The 19,859-nt window shown below is 45.0% G+C and overlaps 1 protein-coding gene across 1 annotated transcript in view; it reads right to left on the minus strand.

Annotated features, from left to right (window-relative positions):
- Positions 1 to 19,859, minus strand: part of LOC144768725 (transmembrane protease serine 9-like) — a 1,077,753-nt gene that overhangs the window by 301,153 nt on the left and 756,741 nt on the right. The gene's annotated exons all lie outside the window — the stretch shown is intronic.

The raw sequence follows: 19,859 nt of genomic DNA on the forward strand, positions 1-19,859 counted from the left end.
TGTTGCTCAGGTCTTTTCTTGTTTGGTTTAAGTCCTGCAAAATAGCCAAACGGTCTTTGACATCAAAGCTTTTTTCTGTTACCACTGAAGTCTGACTATCAAGGTCAGAGATCAACATCCTAGTTCCGAATAATAATTCGTACGGACTGAATCCCTTCAGAGAATTTCTTGGCAAGTTATTTAGACTACGTTGGACACTTATTAGATGTTTGACCCACCCAGCTCCCGAACCTAATATCCTTTCTATTATAGATTGCTTTCTGTCTTGGTTTTTTCTTTACACCATCCCATACCCTCAGGAAGGAAGTGAGAAGATTCCCGCTGGGCTGTGCTCATTTGGCCATTCTTTCCCCCCCCCAGGCTGGATTGCCTGAGAAAAAGAAAAAATTGGTCGAACGTAGCATGCTCTTAGCGTATATGCCATTTAGACTCGCAAATCTTGTATAACAGTCCGGACGTCAGCCGAGTGCTGTGGATCTACATTATAAGTGGGAACTAGCCTGTATATGTTAATCGCAAGCCATTCTTTTTGCTGGTAATATTATCTGCCTTGATACGACGAGGTATTAAACTGCTTCTCTCCCCACTGCGATCTCTGTTGCAGTTTGGGCAGTTTTTTACAAAGATGGTAAGATGGAGGCTCATGCCTGGCCACCAGTACCGTGATTGTAAATCTTCCAGAGAATCTTTTAATTTAAGGTGTCTGTGACCCTCGCCCATGTGTGCGTCTGCGATTAACAAGTTTCTCCTGTCCATGTTTGGAATCACTCTATCCCCCACTCCAGGGATTCGAGCAAAAGGAATGGAGTTTGCATCTATGATGTATGTGTAATTGAGTGGATAGTTGATCGGTAACGCCGAGCAGTCGCCTTTTGATGACGTTTTTACTGCCAGCAATGTTTCGCCGTCAATGTATTTTAATGTACGCTTTTTCCGATCTACGGGAGCCGGTTTACTGGCTGCCGCTGCGGCTGTTTCAGCCAATGAATTCCCTACAACGTGAACGCCATCACGCTGGTGACTCAGTGAGTGTGTCACGTGAGTCTTTGGTAGTTCTTTTTTCAAAAGAGCTACCTGTTCCCAGAGCAGTCTCTGCTTTATTGGTGCATCCGTGTCATCTTTGTAATCGTTCTGAATCCAGGTCTGCAAATCCTTGTTATATGCTTTGACGCAGAAATATGAATCTGACACTATAAGTGTCGGGAATTCGCGATCCGCATTATCTAGCGCCATTTTCAAAGCTAATATTTCAGTTTGTAGTTCTGAATTAGTTTCAACTGAGTGTGTTTTTGTTAATAGAGGTCTTAGTTTACCTCCGTGCCACACTTCTTTTGTAATCTCACATGTGGGATTGTATGCATGTTCTCCCCAAACGGAGGGTTGAGCATGTCCGTCTGTATAGATTACACAGGCGTAATGTCGTAGAGGCAGAATGTCGATTGGCAGAGGATACGTTTTTTCATATTTTAGATTTTTTAATTCTTCTAGTTCTGGATCAAAGAAGTAATATACTTTGTCCGTTGTGATTGAATTTACCCATTGTAACCATTCTGGATCCAATGTTGTTGTTGGTAAATTACACGGTGTTGTTAATGCCTCAAAGGCTGATTCTGCTGTTCTGACTGTGATATGTCTACCGTCAGCTATGTCTTTTTCTCTAGCTATTGCGGTTTGAACTGCTTGAACAATTTTTCCTTTGTTGTTGAATCTCTGTTCAGCTTTTGTGTACAAATGTGATTTGAATGCAATTGGTACCTTATCTCCTTCATTAGAAGTCAGGTATGTGAATCCGCATCTCCCTGGGATGACTCGGATCACAAGGTTGCGTGTATTATCACGGGTTTCTAATTTTGTTTTAATTAGCATGTCTGTTTGTAAGGATCTCAAAATTTCTGTGTGTGCTTGAGTCCAACTGGATCTTTTAAAGTCTGGTTTAATTAGATCATAAAGGGGTTTGACCCTTTCTGCGTAATTTGCAATATATGTTCTTCCGAAATTTAGGAAGCCTAGAATTGACTGTAGGTTTTTTAGTGTTTTAGGAGCTTGGATTACGGCACATTTCTCTAGGAAATTGTCTGCCAGGCTTTTGCCTTCACTTGATAACTCATATCCTAAGAATAGGACCGTCAGATGGGCAATTCTGGACTTTTTGAAGTTGAATTTGTAACCCTCTGCAGCGAAACCAAGTATTATGGTGTTCACTCTTTTCAAGTGAGTCTCCAAGTCATCATCTGTTAAGTAAATGTCATCGACATAAGATAATGCTTCATCATCATATAGTTGTAGTAATTCTGTTACTCTCGCTGAGAATACCCCCGGGCTGTTCTTGTACCCCTGGGCTAACCGACAGAATTGTTTTTGAGTGCCATTTACTGAGAATGCAGTTAAATATCTGCTCTCTGGTGCTATGTTTTGACAAAAGAATCCGTTGGAGATGTCCAAGGTTGTTTTGTATTTTTTGCGCACTATGTTATTCATTAGTGCAGCACTGTGTGAGTTTTGCACTGCAAAAGTTTTGCAACATGTGTTAAGGTGTCGGTAATCCAAAACTAGACGGTACGAATTGTCTGGTTTGGAGACCGGAAACAAAGGATTGTTCATTTGTGAGGTGCAAGTTTCAATCACCCCCTGGTATTCTAGCTGATCTAGTATTTCATTTACTTGTTTTTTAGCTTCTTGCTTAATTGGGTACTGCCTTTGTGCAGTAGGTTGTGATTTTAACTGGATTTTGTGAGGAGGAGAATCCTCATCCCATCCTACATGATTTTTATATAAAGCAGGTGCTAAGGCCACTGCCCACTTTCTAGCAAGTGTATATTTTTTATGAATCGGTATTTGATTCGAGAAGGCAGGCATAATTACTTCTTCGCCATGAGGGCACTCCCTGACAAACTCTGGTGGCCAGTCTTTTTCAGCTAGAAGGATGTCATAGCCTTTGGATAGGTTATCCCAAAATAGTCCCCTTATTTTCCTAGTCTTATCTCCCTCTATACGTAATGTTATCTCGTATATTTTGTGGGGCTTGCTAACTCTGGTATCTGCAGTTTCCACTTGAAGGTATTCATTCGTGTCCACTGTCTCCAGATGATCCATAAGGACTTTGCGAGCTATGCTCACCTCTGCTGCGCTGTCTAGCATTGTCTGAGCCCATTCTCCGTTTTTCAGTTGTGTCCTCAGTATTCTCGGCATTGTTAACTACCTTGATACTGGCTACCTTCTTTTTTGGAAATTGTGATTTCTTTTTCAGTTGAGCAGGTTCCTTGTCTTTGGACTTGGCGTGCTCTTCTGATCGTCCTCTTCTTTCCGATTTCTGCGAGGAATTCTGAAAAGATTGAGAGGGACGTGTATCAATGTCTTGATATCTATCAGGTTTTTTAATATTATCCCTATTTCTAAGGTTATATCTATTCCCAGAGGGTTCACTCTGAGGTGACCTTTGTCTCGGGTTTGGAGATTTCTCTCTTCGCCTAGGAGACCTGGAATTTCTTTTCTTTTGGATTGGATTGTTTGTTTCCATCCCAGTTCTTTTTTGGTGAATTATTATTATTATTAAAAAACATTTTTTATGGACTTGTAGTCAGTTGCGGTTTTACTGGTATTCCACCTAGACTATCTCTGCCTAGTTCTTCATAGGATTTTTCTATGATTCTGGCAATTTCAGCTGGTTGGTCTGCTATATCTGTCTCTTTTAACCTCTGGCGGATCGCCACGTTTGCTGCTTCACCCTTTATGTTGGCTAGTAATATAGCCGAGACCTGCTTGAAGTCTTTTAGTAATTTCATACCAAGAGTTAAAGCAGGTTCTGGACCATATTCATCTTGAATTTGTTTTAGCACATCTGGTATTACCAAAATGGATGGAACACCGTGCGTTTTTGTGTAGATGGAAGCAAAGACTGTACCCCAAGTGTCACAGTCCTCAATGTGTGGTGCGATTCCCATTGGGAGACATATAGTCAGAATCCTGTGTTTTTCTAATGGGGTGGTGTCAGGAAACACCGCCTCTATTTGGGTAATTTTCTGTGCCAACCAGAATGGTATCTGTTCCCGTTTAGCTGGAACTTTACCTAGGCAGGATTGGATGTTCTGTGGTGTAATTTTATTTGTGTTCCCCTGGTGAGGGGTCAGCTGTGGAAGTTTAATCGCTGGCTGAATTGTTGAAGTCCGCATTACATACTGAACTAATTGTCTGTGAATTTTTAGTAGTTGTTTTAGCTGTATTAACAGCTCTGCTGCAGGCATTCTTTCGATGTCTGGATATGGTGTGTATCCGGCTAAGACCGGCCACGTTGCTCCTGGTCTTCCTAAAGGACCGAGCCTTGTAATGTGATTATTATGTTTTAGGGCGCCATCAAATAAGAGCAAATGCTCTTGGAATTTGAGTGGTACTTCCACCTCCTCGAAAGGAGTGTACTCATTAGGAGGTTCCTCTACTTTGTAATAGTGGAAGTACTTTGTTATAGTATTAGCTGCTGGAAAATGTATCCATGTATAGTATACCTCTGTCTGCCGATATTCGTGTGCCTCGATTACGAATATGACTGTGCCACCTCTAGGTGTCAGTCCATTTTCTATAAGTTTTAAGGTTATAGATCTTCTTTTGGCGACCGGAATGAGTATTATATCCGCGTCTGCTGCTTGCATGGTAGCATCAGCATCTGCTATTTCAGTAGCTAATCTAGTAACCTCTCGTTCTTCATCGCTGTCCATTTTGCTGACAGGATGGTATTATGTTTATTTGCAGATCAGGTTTCTTTATGGAAACAGAGATTAGATGCACAATATTTTGGAACTGTTTTATCCTTCAACGTTGACTAGACCAAGAACCATACATAGGAGTTCCCTCCTGCGAGGTTTTGGAGGATATTATAACCTTTCACCCACTCCAGACGTCTTTGGAGTATTTGGGAAAAGGGGTCTGAGTGAGAAAGCACGACTGAGTTACTCTAAATGTCTTACGTTAGTTTTATCGCCCTTTCCAAACGCGTTGGGCGCCATGTAGTGTAGCTCCTATTTTCCCAATAGGCTCTGCGCATTGGAATAGTACCTACAGCAGTAAAGGCCTAGGCCAGACGTTAACTAGGTCTACTACTGTCGATACTAGACTTAATTTTTGGGTTTGCCAGCTAAGCTCAGAGTTCGCTAGAAACTTTCTCGAATGTTCAAGGAAGGATTAACTTCCCTGATTAGACAAGAAGGGATTTAGTTTCTGACAACCATAGAACATGACAACTTTGCTCTCCCCTAATCAAGAGTCAATCTCAAGAGTCGTGTGAGCACAAGGCAATTATTTTACTCAGTCAGTACGTGCATTCTTAGTCTCATCAGAATGTAGAGAAAAGGAAGAGACGGGCGTGTTCAATAAAAGATGTTATTTATTGATCAGTCTCTTTTCTCGTACAAGAGAAATGGATCGATATTATTGCGATACTTATAGTTAAGTAAAGTGCATACATTAGAAGCAATAGTATAAAATAATACTGTAAAAACATTGATATGGTTTCTGAGCCATATGATGTTTAAAATGATTAAAATATATTTACATACACATATACATTTGACTAAACGTACTCAACTGGTGTTTCTAAATACGCCTACCCCGTGTACCTGACCTAAGTCTAATACGTGGGCGGGAATAGAAAGTTACAGTTTAAGTTAAGTTTGTTTTTGCCAAGTGAATAACTAAAGAATTCTCTAGGAGGGGTTATTCAGTTCTGTACCTGGAATTTAGGATGAATGAGGAATGGTATCTCTTTCTCTGCTCTCGATATTCCAGGCTGCCTGCGAGGGCTGCCCAGAAGCGCCGGTGCTGGGTCTCTCGGCTTGAGATAGCAGCGCGTCTCTCAGCGCGTCAGGAAGGCGGGGCTGCTGCCTGCGGGGTCTGCTTCGGCTCTCTGCTTCGGCAAGTATGGCTGCTCCGTCTTGTCACCACGCGTGTGTTTTGCATAGGGCAAGGTCGGCAATATTTATACCTTAAAGGTGCCGGGATTGACGTAAGGATGGACATAGGTACGTCAATAAAGATGTCATACGACTTGCTCGTTAGCACATTCTTTACTAAAGTTCTCTGTGAAATCAAAACAATGGCCGCACGGATTATCCAGGTTGTCATAGGTTTGATTTGTTATGAGAACGTCGTATGCCTTATCAGGGGCTGGAGGAATATCGCTTGTCTAATTAGATCTCAAGCGTTATGACCTAATCAGATAACACGTTCCTGTGCCGTAGTGTGACTGCGTCAGATAACGGTATCTGCATCATGGGGGATTTCTTGCCTCATGGGCTGACTGTTAGTTAACTAGCTAGTAAGTTTAACCAGAATAGGGTCAGGAATAGGGGGATCGATTCAGAACCTATAGAAATACACGACACTAACCTCATATGCGATGGCAAAATTTATTATAAAATGATCAGACCAGAGAACTGGGATCGGTAAGGACACCTCTAACGGCACCGTAGAAAAAATTAAATCTAACGTGTGGCCTTTGACATGGGTAGGACTATCAATAAAAGAGGCAAGGCCCAACAGTGCAGTAATATCCCGCAGCTTGGAAGCGTCAGCGTCCAATATCGAATCCATATGTAAGTTTAGATCGCCCAACAACATACAGTGAGCTGACCGCATGCAGGGTACAGAGAGGGCCGCCTGCAAATCTTCGAAAAAGGAACCAATGGGCCCCGGTGGTCTATAAACGAGAAGCCCCGTGCATGTCTGAGAGGCAGAAAGACTAAGTGAAAAGCCTAACGCTTCACATCCTGCGATGTTCTCCACCGGGAAAGAGGAGCACCCCAAAGCCTTATCCACTATTAGGGCCACCCCTCCTCCTCTGCCCCCGATTCTGTCTTTCCTTAAGATGGTATAATTCGAGGGAAGAGCACCGGCAATATCCGGTTCGGAGCCTGCCCCCAGCTAAGTCTCAGTTAAGAATAGACATGATAACTTGGAGTCTGCAAGAAGGCTCCAGATGTCCTGAGAGTGGCGGGGCAGGGATCTGGTGTTCAATAGAGCACAGTGAAGTTGCTTCCTGGGAAATGAGCGAGCAGGTGTTGGCGAGGCCATTGGGCGCCAGCCACACACCAGACAACCTCTTCCCAGAAGCTGACCTCCGGGAAAAAGATATTTACACCCCAAAGGACGAGAACGCAGAGCTAGCAAAGCATCCGCACTGTAGGTAAACATCCCAGAAGGTAGCAAATAACACGCACCTCCAAAGCAGTGGAGCGCCCCTGATAACAGATGAGCCGAATTGCCAGAGTCCCGCCACGCACGCCTCCGAGACGCTGACGAGCGCAGACGGGCAGGACTTTGGCACGACTCAGGCGCAGGGAAGGCGCGCCCGCTGCGCGTTACCGCTGCGCTCTAGTAGCGAGCATTAAGTAGCGTCGTCTCGGCGTCCCAGGTGACCTGGACGCTCAAAGATGGCGCTCACGCTTCCCTTCCCCAAGGCAAGATGGCGCTGACAGCCACACCTCCCGGGAACCCGGACCCGCCGAACAGCGGTGGTGTTTCAACAATTTAAGGTGCAGGTAAGGGCCAAAAGCGTGGATTAATAACAAGGGATACAGAAAAGTAAATATTAAAATAAATCCAAAAACCGGATTTTTTTAAAAGCCAATGAAGCAATGCAAAGCGCGCGACCAGCGCGACCAGCAGCGAGGCGCCAATGTCAGTCTCGGCCACAGGAGCCTTTAGCAGGCTCACCCCTCGTGCAGCTCGCCCTAAGTAGCGTCGTCTCGGCGTCCCAGGTGACCTGGACGCTCAAAGATGGCGCTCACGCTTCCCTTCCCCAAGGCAAGATGGCGCTGACAGCCACACCTCCCGGGAACCCGGACCCGCCGAACAGCGGTGGTGTTTCAACAATTTAAGGTGCAGGTAAGGGCCAAAAGCGTGGATTAATAACAAGGGATACAGAAAAGTAAACATTAAAATAAATCCAAAAACGGGATTTTTTCAAAAGCTAATGAAGCAATGCAAAGCGCGCGACCAGCGCGACCAGCAGCGAGGCGCCGATGTCAGTCTCGGCCACAGGAGCCTTTAGCAGGCTCACCCCTCGTGCAGCTCGCCCTAAGTAGCGTCGTCTCGGCGTCCCAGGTGACCTGGACGCTCAAAGATGGCGCTCACGCTTCCCTTCCCCAAGGCAAGATGGCGCTGACAGCCACACCTCCCGGGAACCCGGACCCGCGGAACAGCGGTGGTGTTTCAACAATTTAAGGGGCAGGTAAGGGCCAAAAGCGTGGATTAATAACAAGGGATACAGAAAAGTAAACATTAAAATAAATCCAAAAACGGGATTTTTTCAAAAGCTAATGAAGCAATGCAAAGCGCGCGACCAGCGCGACCAGCAGCGAGGCGCCGATGTCAGTCTCGGCCACAGGAGCCTTTAGCAGGCTCACCCCTCATGCAGCTCGCCCTAAGTAGCGTCGTCTCGGCGTCCCAGGTGACCTGGACGCTCAAAGATGGCGCTCACGCTTCCCTTCCCCAAGGCAAGATGGCGCTGACAGCCACACCTCCCGGGAACCCGGACCCGCGGAACAGCGGTGGTGTTTCAACAATTTAAGGGGCAGGTAAGGGCCAAAAGCGTGGATTAATAACAAGGGATACAGAAAAGTAAATATTAAAATAAATCCAAAAACGGGAATTTTTTTAAAAGCTAATGAAGCAATGCAAAGCGCGCGCCCAGCGCGACCAGCAGCGAGGCGCCGATGTCAGTCTCGGCCACAGGAGCCTACATCTACTTTGTTTTTTATATATATATTTTTAATATTTGATATTTCATACATATATAAATATATAATATTAAATATTTTGTACAACTATATTTTTTCATTGATATTTTTTTTCTAGATATTTTTGTACTTACCTGTTTAAGTATAGGGAGTCAATATTTTTGCATTGATATTTTTTATTTCTATATTTTTAACATCAATATTTTATCAGCTCCAGGTGGATCTCCTTGCACCTTGGGGAGGGATATAGCTCAGGCTTTCACAGAGTACTTTGAGACACTATATCAGTCGGAGACTGATAGATTTGAGGATGACTTTGCAGACCTACTCAAAGATGTCGCTCTACTGGAACTAACAGCAGAAGCTTGAGACAAACCAGATAAAAATCTGTTGGTGGAGGACATAAGGCGAGCAATAACTGATATACAGTCAGGTAAATCATTGGGCCCGAATGGGCTTCTTGCAGAACTGTGTAAAGATGTTGCGGATAAAGTGGCACAACTAATGCTCAACATGTTTCAGGAAGCAAGGGACCTCGGGAGGCTGCCCGCAGATAGTAAACTAGCACCATAGTTGTCATCCCGAAAACGAATAAGCCTCTGACAAAACGTGGTTTGGTGCCAACTAGCAGAGAAGGTTGTCTACCAAAGTAGAGGGGGCCCTCATAAATGGGAAAACATCTAGGCCCACTGGGACCAATATAAACATAGTTAGTTACACCCGGGTCTAGTCCAGAAACAAATTTATCCCAAGAGGGTGGAAGGGAGTTGGGGAAGATTAAACTGCTGCACGAGTACCTACCTCCCATTCTGTAATTGTCATGTACCTCAATACTTGCTCTTCTTCCCGTGTATGTAACTGATTTATTTGATGTGCCTAACAAATGTTTAATAAAAAGATTTGTAAAAAAAATGTTTTTAAAACCTTTATCAAAAAAGAGTCCCAGGTCAGTATTAATAAAGAAGAATGGTTTGAGTCTGAAAGTAATGATGTGGTGTTAAGAGAAGTAAAATAAAAAAAGTGATTGGTTGGTGACTGATAAAAGTTAATTGAAAGATGAACATAGAGATTTTTGGGAAATTAGAGATGAATTTACTGAGTGAGATTAATTAGTCTCACAAAAAGAAAAAATGGTACCTTCCAAAATCGTATGCGAAAGAATCTTCAATCTTTGTCACTAAGGTCAGTCTTGTATCATGCGCATCAAACAGAGACTTAAAGAATTGTACTGGTGGCTCAAAGTGGATGTGGATATTGCAAGATTTTCTGGTTATCTGTGAAGTAAGATATGGCTGGCAAAAGCCGGAAAATATTTTCTTTTCTTTTTTTTAAACACACATTTTATTGCATTTTCTAACAGTATACATGTTGTACACATTTAGCAGCCATTGTTTCAGTGTTAAATAATGGTATGTTGTTCCAAGGATCTATTTTACAACTTTCTTGTGACATTACATGTTTACATAGTTAGCATATAACATGCAATACCATTCCCTCTTCCTCTCTTATTCACAACTTGTGAACTGAGCAAAGACACCAAGTATGTTGTCTAAATGTGTTTAGGGGATAGTGTGTGTGTGTGTGTCTATAGACCTGAATTCCAAGATACCGGAAGGTCCATGTAGCCATTGGTATCTGCAATGCTCCTAGGGGAAACACTGGTGCTACATATGTGTCAGTAAAGGAGTAGACACAAGATTTATCCGTGTTGATATGTAGACCAGATGATTTGCCAGAAGTGGAGAGTAAGTGGGCTACGGCCATCCAAACCCCCCTGGAGATCCTTAAAGTATAGTATCATATCATCTGCTTACAGCAATGTAGTATGGACTGTAGTGACTGTCAGAATTCCCTGCTGTCCAGCTTCCTGGCGAATCTGTTGTGATAGGGGTTCAATTGCCAGTATAAAGAGGAGCTGGCATAGAGGGCACCGCTTTTGTGTACCCCACTAGATATGCTATAAGTCTGAGATGTGCGGACCTGTACTTGCTCTGGCTTTAGAAGATAAATAAAGTCATTTAACCCATTTAATGTAGTTGGGAGGCATCTTATATCGCACCATGGCCACAGCAAAAAATCCCACACCAGAGTATCAAAGGGTTGGGGGACATCCAGGGACAAGTAGCATATGGATTAAGGTGCTAGGCCACGCCTATTGTTTTAAGAGCGCTGTATGTCTAGTGAGATGTTACGATGGGTTACAAATCCACATTGGTCCATGTGAATCAATTGCGGTAACAATGGTAGGAATCACCTGGCCAGGATCTTGCTCAATATTTTGTATTCTGTGTCTAACAGGGACAGCAGTGTGGATGTCCTTAGACTAGGGCACTCCGTCAACTTGACTCGCATTCTGTCAGATCATAATCCCATACTCCTCCACCTCTGTTTGGACCAGCCTAACCCGGTGATACCCACCTGGAGATTGAAACCAGAATCTTTGAAAGACCAGGTGTTTAGAGAAGGGATTAGAGACACAATAACTCACTACTTCAATGACAATACACAACCTCATCTCCCCAAATAGAATGAGACACCTTCAAGGCAGTCCTGCAAGGTCAATGTATAGCAGAATCAAAAGGGATCAGATTTACATTCCTGAGCGAAGAAGCCACTGCCGAGTGAAACTTACGGGATGTTGAACTTTGCAGACCTGGGTGCCCGGAGCTCCAACTGCACCTCCTTGAGGCTAAGGAAGTGATGGTGACCCAGGTGGAGCACCTCCGATGCTTCGATTACAAGCAGTACATGGACCGAAAGCATATGGAGCAAGTCAAATCAGGGTCTCTCCTTGCATGGCTGGTGAACTCGCCAAAGCACAGCTCTCCAGTCGTTGAGTTGGAGAATGCTAAAGGTGACAAGTGTACACACAGGAAGGTATAAATGCCCTCTTTGCCCAATACTATTCTGCCTTATACTTATATTGAAGCTTCATGGCACACAATGATACAGTGTGTGAGCCTATCTCGGAGAGTTACACCTCCCGCGTCTTGATGAAAAGGCAGTAGAGGGTCTGGGGTGCGGGGGAATACATCACTCCTCAGGTAATATGTGAAGCGATTAAAAATATGGTCTGAAATAAATCTACGGGTACCAATAGCTTCTCGGCAGAATTCTACAAGGCTTACTCGGTGGGATTAATACCAAAAGTGGCAGCCCTCTATACTGTGGCTAAAGATACGAGGGCACTTCCGGAAATCACTAGGGAAGTGTTAATAGTTCCCTCCTGAAGCCAGGAAAACCAGGGCACGTTTGCACGTGTAGGCCATTTTCAATGTTAAATACTGACTACAAAATACTAAGCAGCATCCTTGTGGCCAGGCTATTGCCCCACATGTCCAAACTGATCCATCTGGATCAGTCAGGGTTGATTCCGGGCAGCAACACAGCGATAAACATCAGGAGGCTCCTGGTCGTATAAGATGCTGAAGATTAATATAGGGCGAGAGCACTAGTATTTGCCAGCAATATAGAGAAAGCATTAGACAGTTTGGAATGGCCCTATCTCTATGAGGTATTGGCTTATATGGGACTAAGGAGGAATTTTATGGCTTGGACAAAACTATTTTATACAAATCCGACCACCAGAGTACACACAGGGAGAGCCATCTCTGCTGAGCAGGGGGACAATCCAGAATTGCCCTCTGCCCCCCTTGCTCTTTGCGCTGGGAAAGGAGCCCCTGGCTGGATATGCACACACGGGACATAGCTTTTGGTATAGCATTATAGATGGATTACTTACTATCTTCCTTCGAGATGCCAAGGAGGATCTAAATGGAGCCAGAAACATGTTAGAGAGATTTAGTCTGCTTTCTGGACTGAGGGTTAACTCACAGAAGTCCAGTCTCTTCCTTATGAGGCCAAATGGGAATCCACCAGCATGGTTGGAGACTTTACAGTGGGAGCCCCATTGTCTAAGCAATTTGGGGGTCAGAGTATACCACAACTGTCCAAACCTTTTAGAAGGCAATGTGCGACAGGGTTTCAGGTCCCTACGAGATTCTACAGAATTTTGGAAGACATTACTGCAGACGGTGGCGGGTCACATGGAGCTTTTAGAAATGGTGATCCTGCTGTGCCTCCTATATTTCTTTAGAACACTCTCGATATAGGTGCCACGAGCAGTGTTTTGGGAGCTAGACTCCCTAGTGGTTGCTTTCATCTGGGAAACAAAGTGAAGGCAGGTGGCGCTGGACAAGCTACAGGGCCCCACAACACCAGGAGGTCTGGCAGTCCCTAACTTTGAGACATATTTTTTTGAAGCCCAACATAATTGGTTAATACAGTGACTAGCAGCCAGGAGAGACCCTACTAGAGCTCAGAGCTCATTTGCACCAACTCCTACCATCCTTATCAAGGTTTTGCTGAGAATACAATGACCCTTAATAGGAGATACCAGAGAGCTCAGAGTAATTACTGGCTGCTGGCACAGATGCTTGCAGAAGGTCGGTACTAGAATCCCCTATTCCCCAGACCTGCCATTCACTCTGCTAAAACACCTGCTGCATTGAGGATGCTGGAGAGAAATAGACACTTGGGCAGAGGCAGTGACAGCGAGACTGGAGGATCTCTTTGTGTAATTCCAAGAGTATTTTAACTTACCACAGGGCCACTTCCTCTTACACAGAACACTCACTATGGCGATCAGAAAACATTGGGACACAGGCTTAGTGGAGCCCTTGCCCCAATGTTTTCTGATCTCCAATGTTTTACCATGTCTGCTGGCATGATAAAAATATTGCCCTGTCTCTACAGGGCAATCTGGGCTGATTGTCAGCGCCTGCTGGAGCACTTGAAGTCGCAGTGGGAGGAGGACTTGGGTATTCATATTCCTGACAATGAATGAGAGCTGATACTAGAGCAAACGCAGAGAGTGTGCAAGAATGTATGTTTTAAACTAATCAACTACTATGTGTTGCACTGGTCATATCTCACCCACAAGGATTAGGCAATACTTTCACGTAGTTGAGGCTGCCTGCTCCAGATCAGCGTAAGAAGGGGCGCACATATTGCATATGTTTTCGAGTGTACTGTGCTGCGCCTATTCTGGGAAGAGATCACAACCATAGTAGTGGCTTTTATAGAAAAAGTGGTGCCCTGCTCCACGAGTCATTGCTTGCAGGGGTGGTTCCCCATATCCCCCCCAAAAATTCCAAGCAGATTCCAAGACTAAACATTTATTCTGGGTAAGCATGAAATCCTGCTATATAGAAAATCACTGGGAGGACCCAGAAAAACTGCTTGAAAAAAAGAATTGGAAAAATGGGCAGGCTGTGAAGGGCGACTACTACTTAGAGAGGCTAAATGAAGAATAGGCACATTGGAAACTGCCAGGCCCTGGGAGGGGCTGGTAGACAGTTTGCTCACTCCAGAGGCTCAATTGCCCTCAGTCTCCCCAGAGAGGACTTAGACACCCTTCAGCTGAATGCGCTGATCCCTCATGCCAGCGGGAAGAGAATCTTCTAAAGATGTGGGACCAATCAGGCAGCAAATGTTGAATAAAATTCCACCATAAGTCCATCAGAACCCGGTGTTTTATTTCAGGCTAACCCTTTAATGGCCCTTTGAATTTCGTAAACCGTAATGGGGGTGGCTAGTACCTCGCAGTCTGCTGCCTGTACTCTCTGCAGCGTTACTAGCTGCAAGAATGCTGCGATCTCCGCCCCGTCGGGGGAGGTGAGAGCACATGAGATTCGAATAAAAATCTCAAAACACCTTGTTAATCCCCCGCTGTGCCACTTCGGTTCAACTCATCAGGTCTAATATTCTTTAGGATCGGTATGGGGATTGGGTCAGGGCTATCAATCGCACTAGCAATGTGATCGATTTTTCTACTGCAGTAAGTATCCTTTGGGTATATGTCCTGTAATCTATCACCCTGAGTCGTTCTAACAACTGTTCATGTTATTCTGGCCTCTTATAGTTGGGCTGCTTTTTTAGCATTCTTCGTGCCCTCCTTTCCAAGGATCCCAAGGATTCCACAAGGTTCCCAAGCTCCCAGAGAACCTCCCTCCTGGTACCTACCACAGTGTTAATCGCCGCCCACTGTACCACCACTTTGAAGGTTTCCCATTCCACCAAGGGAGAGGAGGCCAGCCCAGAGTTTCTGAGAAGTAGTTATCAATGGTTGCAGCCGAAGTCTTTCTGTAGACTCCCCTGTTTGAGCAGGCATGACTGCATTTTCCATGGGGGAAGGAACGCAACCCCATGCGAGCGTCATCTCCAGGGAGCAATGGTTAGAGATCATTTTTCCTAGATACATAGCATTCATTATTTTAGACTGATGGTGTGGGGGCAGAGGAATCTATCAAGTCAGGAATAAAGCACATGTGGGTGATAACAAAAGGAGCATTCTTTGAGGCTGTGCCATACATCCATAGGTCCCCAACCATTCACCATTGTCGCAACATTTAAGCTTGGCGCATAGGGCCTGTGCCCAGAAAGGAGGGGATGGCAACTATCTAACATTGCTTCCAATACTGTGTTAAAGTACCCCTCAGCACTCACAGATATTGTGTTCAGTCTGATAATGTCGCAGACAAGTGGGTAAAGAGGCTGTCCTTATCAGTATTGGGTCCATAAATACAGCTTAACGTTAATGGTTCTACATCTAATGTGCCTTTTAATATTACATAGCAACCTTGTGAGTCAATCCTAGAATCCAATGCAGCAAATGGGACCCCCAAGTGGAGCCATATCACAGCATCTCTTGAGTTTGCAAAATAAGATGTATGGAAAATTTGGCCTCTCAATCGCCTATACAGCTTTTGTACCTATGTGGCCACCAAGTGGGTCTCTTGAACGAAAGTGATATGTGTTTGGTGCCTATGCATTTGGGCCTTTTATGCACAGACCCCATACCCCTCACATTCCATGTTATCACATTATAGGCATTCGCTATGGAAGACATACCTGGATTAACAGGGAGAGAGTGGTGGAACTGATGGGGGAGTTCTGCATCGTATGCGCAGAACGGATCGCTGCTAATTGTTCCTCTAATGCCTTTTGTGGGGAAGAAGTCCCCTGTTGTCTTCTCGGTTGCTCCCTGTCTGGCATCTCAGACTTGTGGTGTGTGTCGCCTTGGGTGGCGTCACTCTTGCATCGTCTTGAGGACCAGAGTCTGGGAAGTGTTGTTCAATCCATTCTCAAGCCTGGACTGCGGTGTCTTAAAAGTAAGAGTTTTGGTCATGAATCACCCTTAGTTTTGCCGGAAACAGTAGCACATATGTTAGGCCAGCTGCACCCAGGTGCTGCTCAACTTCTTGGAAGGATGCATGTTTGAACTGCACTGTGATGGTACAGTCAGGGAACAAGTAGATCCTTGCGTTGTCCATAAGAATAGGCACTCTTTCCCTTGTGGCTCACAATAACATATCCCTGTCTTTGAAGTTTAGGATTCTGGCCACTATAGGCCGCAGAGAGGCCCCAGGGATTGGTTTCCTAGTAGGGAATCTATGGTCTCTCTCCACTGTGAACCAGTCTGACAGTCCATCTGTGGCCACCTCTGTCCGAAGACAGTCCTTTAGATATTGCTTGACCCAAGGGCCTTACTTTCCCTCAGGGATCCCAATGATCCTCACATTATGACGATGGGCTCTGTCCTCAGCATCTTCCACCAGTTCCTGTAGTTGATCCACTTGTCGCAGTTGGGTGAGTTTCATGGAGTGGTCCTTGTGACTCAGGATGAACTTAGTTAGTGACATTTCATTAGATTTGACTCTGTCTGATAGTTTGAGTTGATCATCTTTCAGCAAGTTTATGTCCATTTCTATGGCCCCCATCCTCTGTTCCAAAGCCGCTTGTGACTCTTTTATTTCTTGATGGATTATGTCCAACCTATTTGTAGGGGTAGCCATCACAGTAGAAAGTACACCGTCACTGGAGGACTTAGCTGGTGAGTATTCAGAGGGAGTGGAGCAGGAGAGTGAGTTGGGCATGATTTTGTCACTCTGGGCCCTAGTATGCCCTATGTGCCACTGATCTTGTCTGGGTCCCTCAGCCCAGTGGTCACACAGAGTCTCTACATCGTTCCTTACACTGCAGTTTCCTGAGATATATATATGGGCATGTTGTTATGAAGCTTCTGGCAGGGCCCTCACCTGGGGATTCACCAGCAGTAGTATGCGATCTCAGTCAGCGGGGGCAAACACTTGCCCGAGGTACACCAGTCCCGACGAAGAAGCAGCAGGGCCAGGCAGGAAACCAGACAGGCCCCAAAGCCTTTCAAGCCACCCAACTGTCCGCCAAGTTTCAGGCAGTACTCAGTGCCTTGTCCATGTGTTCCTGCCAGTCAGATCACATTTGGCTGTTTTAATTAGGCCTGGGCGAAGCATTACGCTCCGCTCGTGTGGTTTGCGATGTTTGCGCTACTTTGCACTACGCAAACTGCACGTAGCACAGTGCAAACATGTGTAGTGTAGCGGTCATTTTTTGCTTGCTTGCAGTCCTCAACATCAAGTTGGCGACCGCGAGCAAGCAAAATGACATCCCGGCGAGACTTTTTCCTCATTCGAAGTCAGCAACTCCTGGCAAGATTCTCAATGCAGGGAGGTCAGGTTTCTCATTGTGAGTGGTCACGTATGCTCGCAACCGCTCGCAATGAGAAACTACCAGTCTGCGTTGAGAAAACTGCTGCTCGAGTAGAAATCTACTCAAGCGACAGAAAACTACAGCTCGCACTGTGCAAGATGCCATTTTCAATGATTGCACAGTGCCGGATGCTTGTCCGCACTCTGCAATCATTGAAAACGGCATCTGGCTTAGTGCGAACAGGCTACTACGTAGTTCGCATAGTGCTACGCGTAGTGCGAAGTGCACTTTGCATAGCTTTGCGAAGTGCTACTTCGCAAACTACGCCCACCCCTAGTTTCAACGTCTTCCTGGTGGCACTCACATGATTTCAGCATTAGTAATAGACCTTTTGCTTACTGCCTCCTATCCAGTGCCCCAGCATGTACTGGTGTGCTCTCTGGCACTGTGTAGTGTCACAACTTCCCTCTGGGCCTCCCAGAAAGCCCTGAGTCAGCTCCCAGGGCCCATACAGACACCGCTTGCCACAGTTTGTTAATAGGCCTACAAGGTGAGAGTTCTATTCAGAGGGGCTGGGGGCTTATCCCAATTGACCAAATATTTAATATGTTCCTCACCTGGTAGGTGATGGCCGCTGGAAGTACCGGGGGCCTACTATCTCCACCAGGCTGGAATCTTTCCTTGGCTTGGAACAGCAGCTCCAGGCACCCTCATATAGACTGCTAGGGCCTACTCATGCCCAGAGCTTTTGTCTCCCTCAGCTTCTCCCCCGGCCAACAGCACTAGAAGGAGTCTTTAGGGGGATCCCTGGGGTCTCCGTGTCAGGTTGTGCCCTAGCTTGGGCACCCACCGCCACGTCTTGGCTCTGCCCCAACTACTGCGTACTGCCATTGATTTTGGGTGCAGCCGCTTCACAGCATCAAGAGGACAGGCCGTTCCTCTGGGAGCCAGCAGATCATTTGTGGCAGAGTGATCACCTGTAGTATGCCGGGTCTGCAGAATGGCTGATCTTTGTTTGAGATCGAGCCCGGCTGCTGTGGCCCACTCTGGAGCTCCTGTCCCATAGCCTCTCCACAGCCCGTGAGGCCCTGCAATCAGCTGTCCTGTGCTCCCAGCTATCCACAGGAGTTTAGATTGCACTAATTTGCTGACACGCCGAGAGCAAGCTGCTCTGGTTCATTTTCAGGTCCAGAGGCCACTCCTAGTCCATCAATCATGGGGGATTACGGGCCTCGGGCCCGGAAGCCATCGAGCTACACTCCTGCCATGCTGGGCATGCCCCTTCAAGCCAGAAAATCTTTAATCCATCGTTAAGTTTTTTGGGTTGACCAAAGTTACCCTGGGAAGAGGTAGCTTTGGATGTAATGGGGCCTATCAATTAGCAGGTTGGTACATGTAAAAACATCTTAGTTTTGGTGGATACATTTTCCAGGTGGTTAGAAGTCAGTGTTGTGGACAAAGTTAACACAAAGACTCTGATTTCATTCTTGGATGAAGGGTTTTTGAGGGAATATTTTCCTACAATCCAACTTTCTGACAATGGAGTGCAGTTTAAATCTTTGGTAATGAAAGAATACTTAAAAAGGATCTGGAATTGAACAAAAATTCACTGCGCTATATTATACCAATGGGAAATGTTTGATAGGAATGTGAGGTTCAAGAAAATGGTGTAGGCATATAGGACTAAATGTCATGGTACTGATGGGAAAAGTCTGGTTACGTTAATGAGACGCTGAATACTTCACGTCAAGGTAAATCCAGGTTGAATGAGGAAAAGTGAAATGGTTGAGTGTACTATCCAGGACGTTAGAAAGTGCATATTGGAGTCTCAAAAAAACCCCACAACTGTATTACGATAACAAACATGGTACAAAATAAGCACATTTGTGTGTGGGTAAATAGTTACAAGTAAAAAGTGCAAAGGAAGCAGAAAAAGGGGAAAGCAGGTTTAGCGTACCTAAAAAAGGTGCAAAAGTAATGAATAACACAGCATTGTTGGACAAAGGTGAAGTGTGGCATTTGAGCAACCTTGGACCAGCTAAAAATAATCATGATAAAGGTGCAGAAAGTAAAACTACTACTGGTAACTACTGGTGGTTGGATGATGAGGGTCTAGCCCCAGATAGTGACACTAACCCAGGGAATGATTGTAATGAGTAAGTGGTTTCTGATGGAACTTTAAATTCATGTAGAAATTTGGATCAGGAGAGGGAACAGAGGTCCAAGGATGGTGCACAACATATTTCTAATGATGGTGCACAAGATGACACTAATGGTGGTGAGGAAAAATTTGACTTTATGGTGGTTAAGACCTCAAAAGGAAGGCTTGTAAAGAAACCTAAGAATGTGGAAATGTTCATCTGTGATTCAAATTGATTATATATATTTTTTCTTCTTTCTTTTTTTTTTAATTGGTGGATTATGTGGTATTCAGTAAGTTACCTTATGTTTACTATATAGAATGTGTAGAGTGCATTAGGTTCCATGTTCTAGGTTCCAAATATATAAATAATGCAAAAGGATGTTGGGAGTCATTGTACAGGCAGAGTTTACCCGCTGCTAACGCCTGGCATGGGTTGGAAATAAAGAAGACAACTTTATGCA

This window comes from Lissotriton helveticus, chromosome 7 (assembly GCF_964261635.1).
Source record: "Lissotriton helveticus chromosome 7, aLisHel1.1, whole genome shotgun sequence".
NCBI lineage: Eukaryota > Metazoa > Chordata > Amphibia > Caudata > Salamandridae > Lissotriton > Lissotriton helveticus.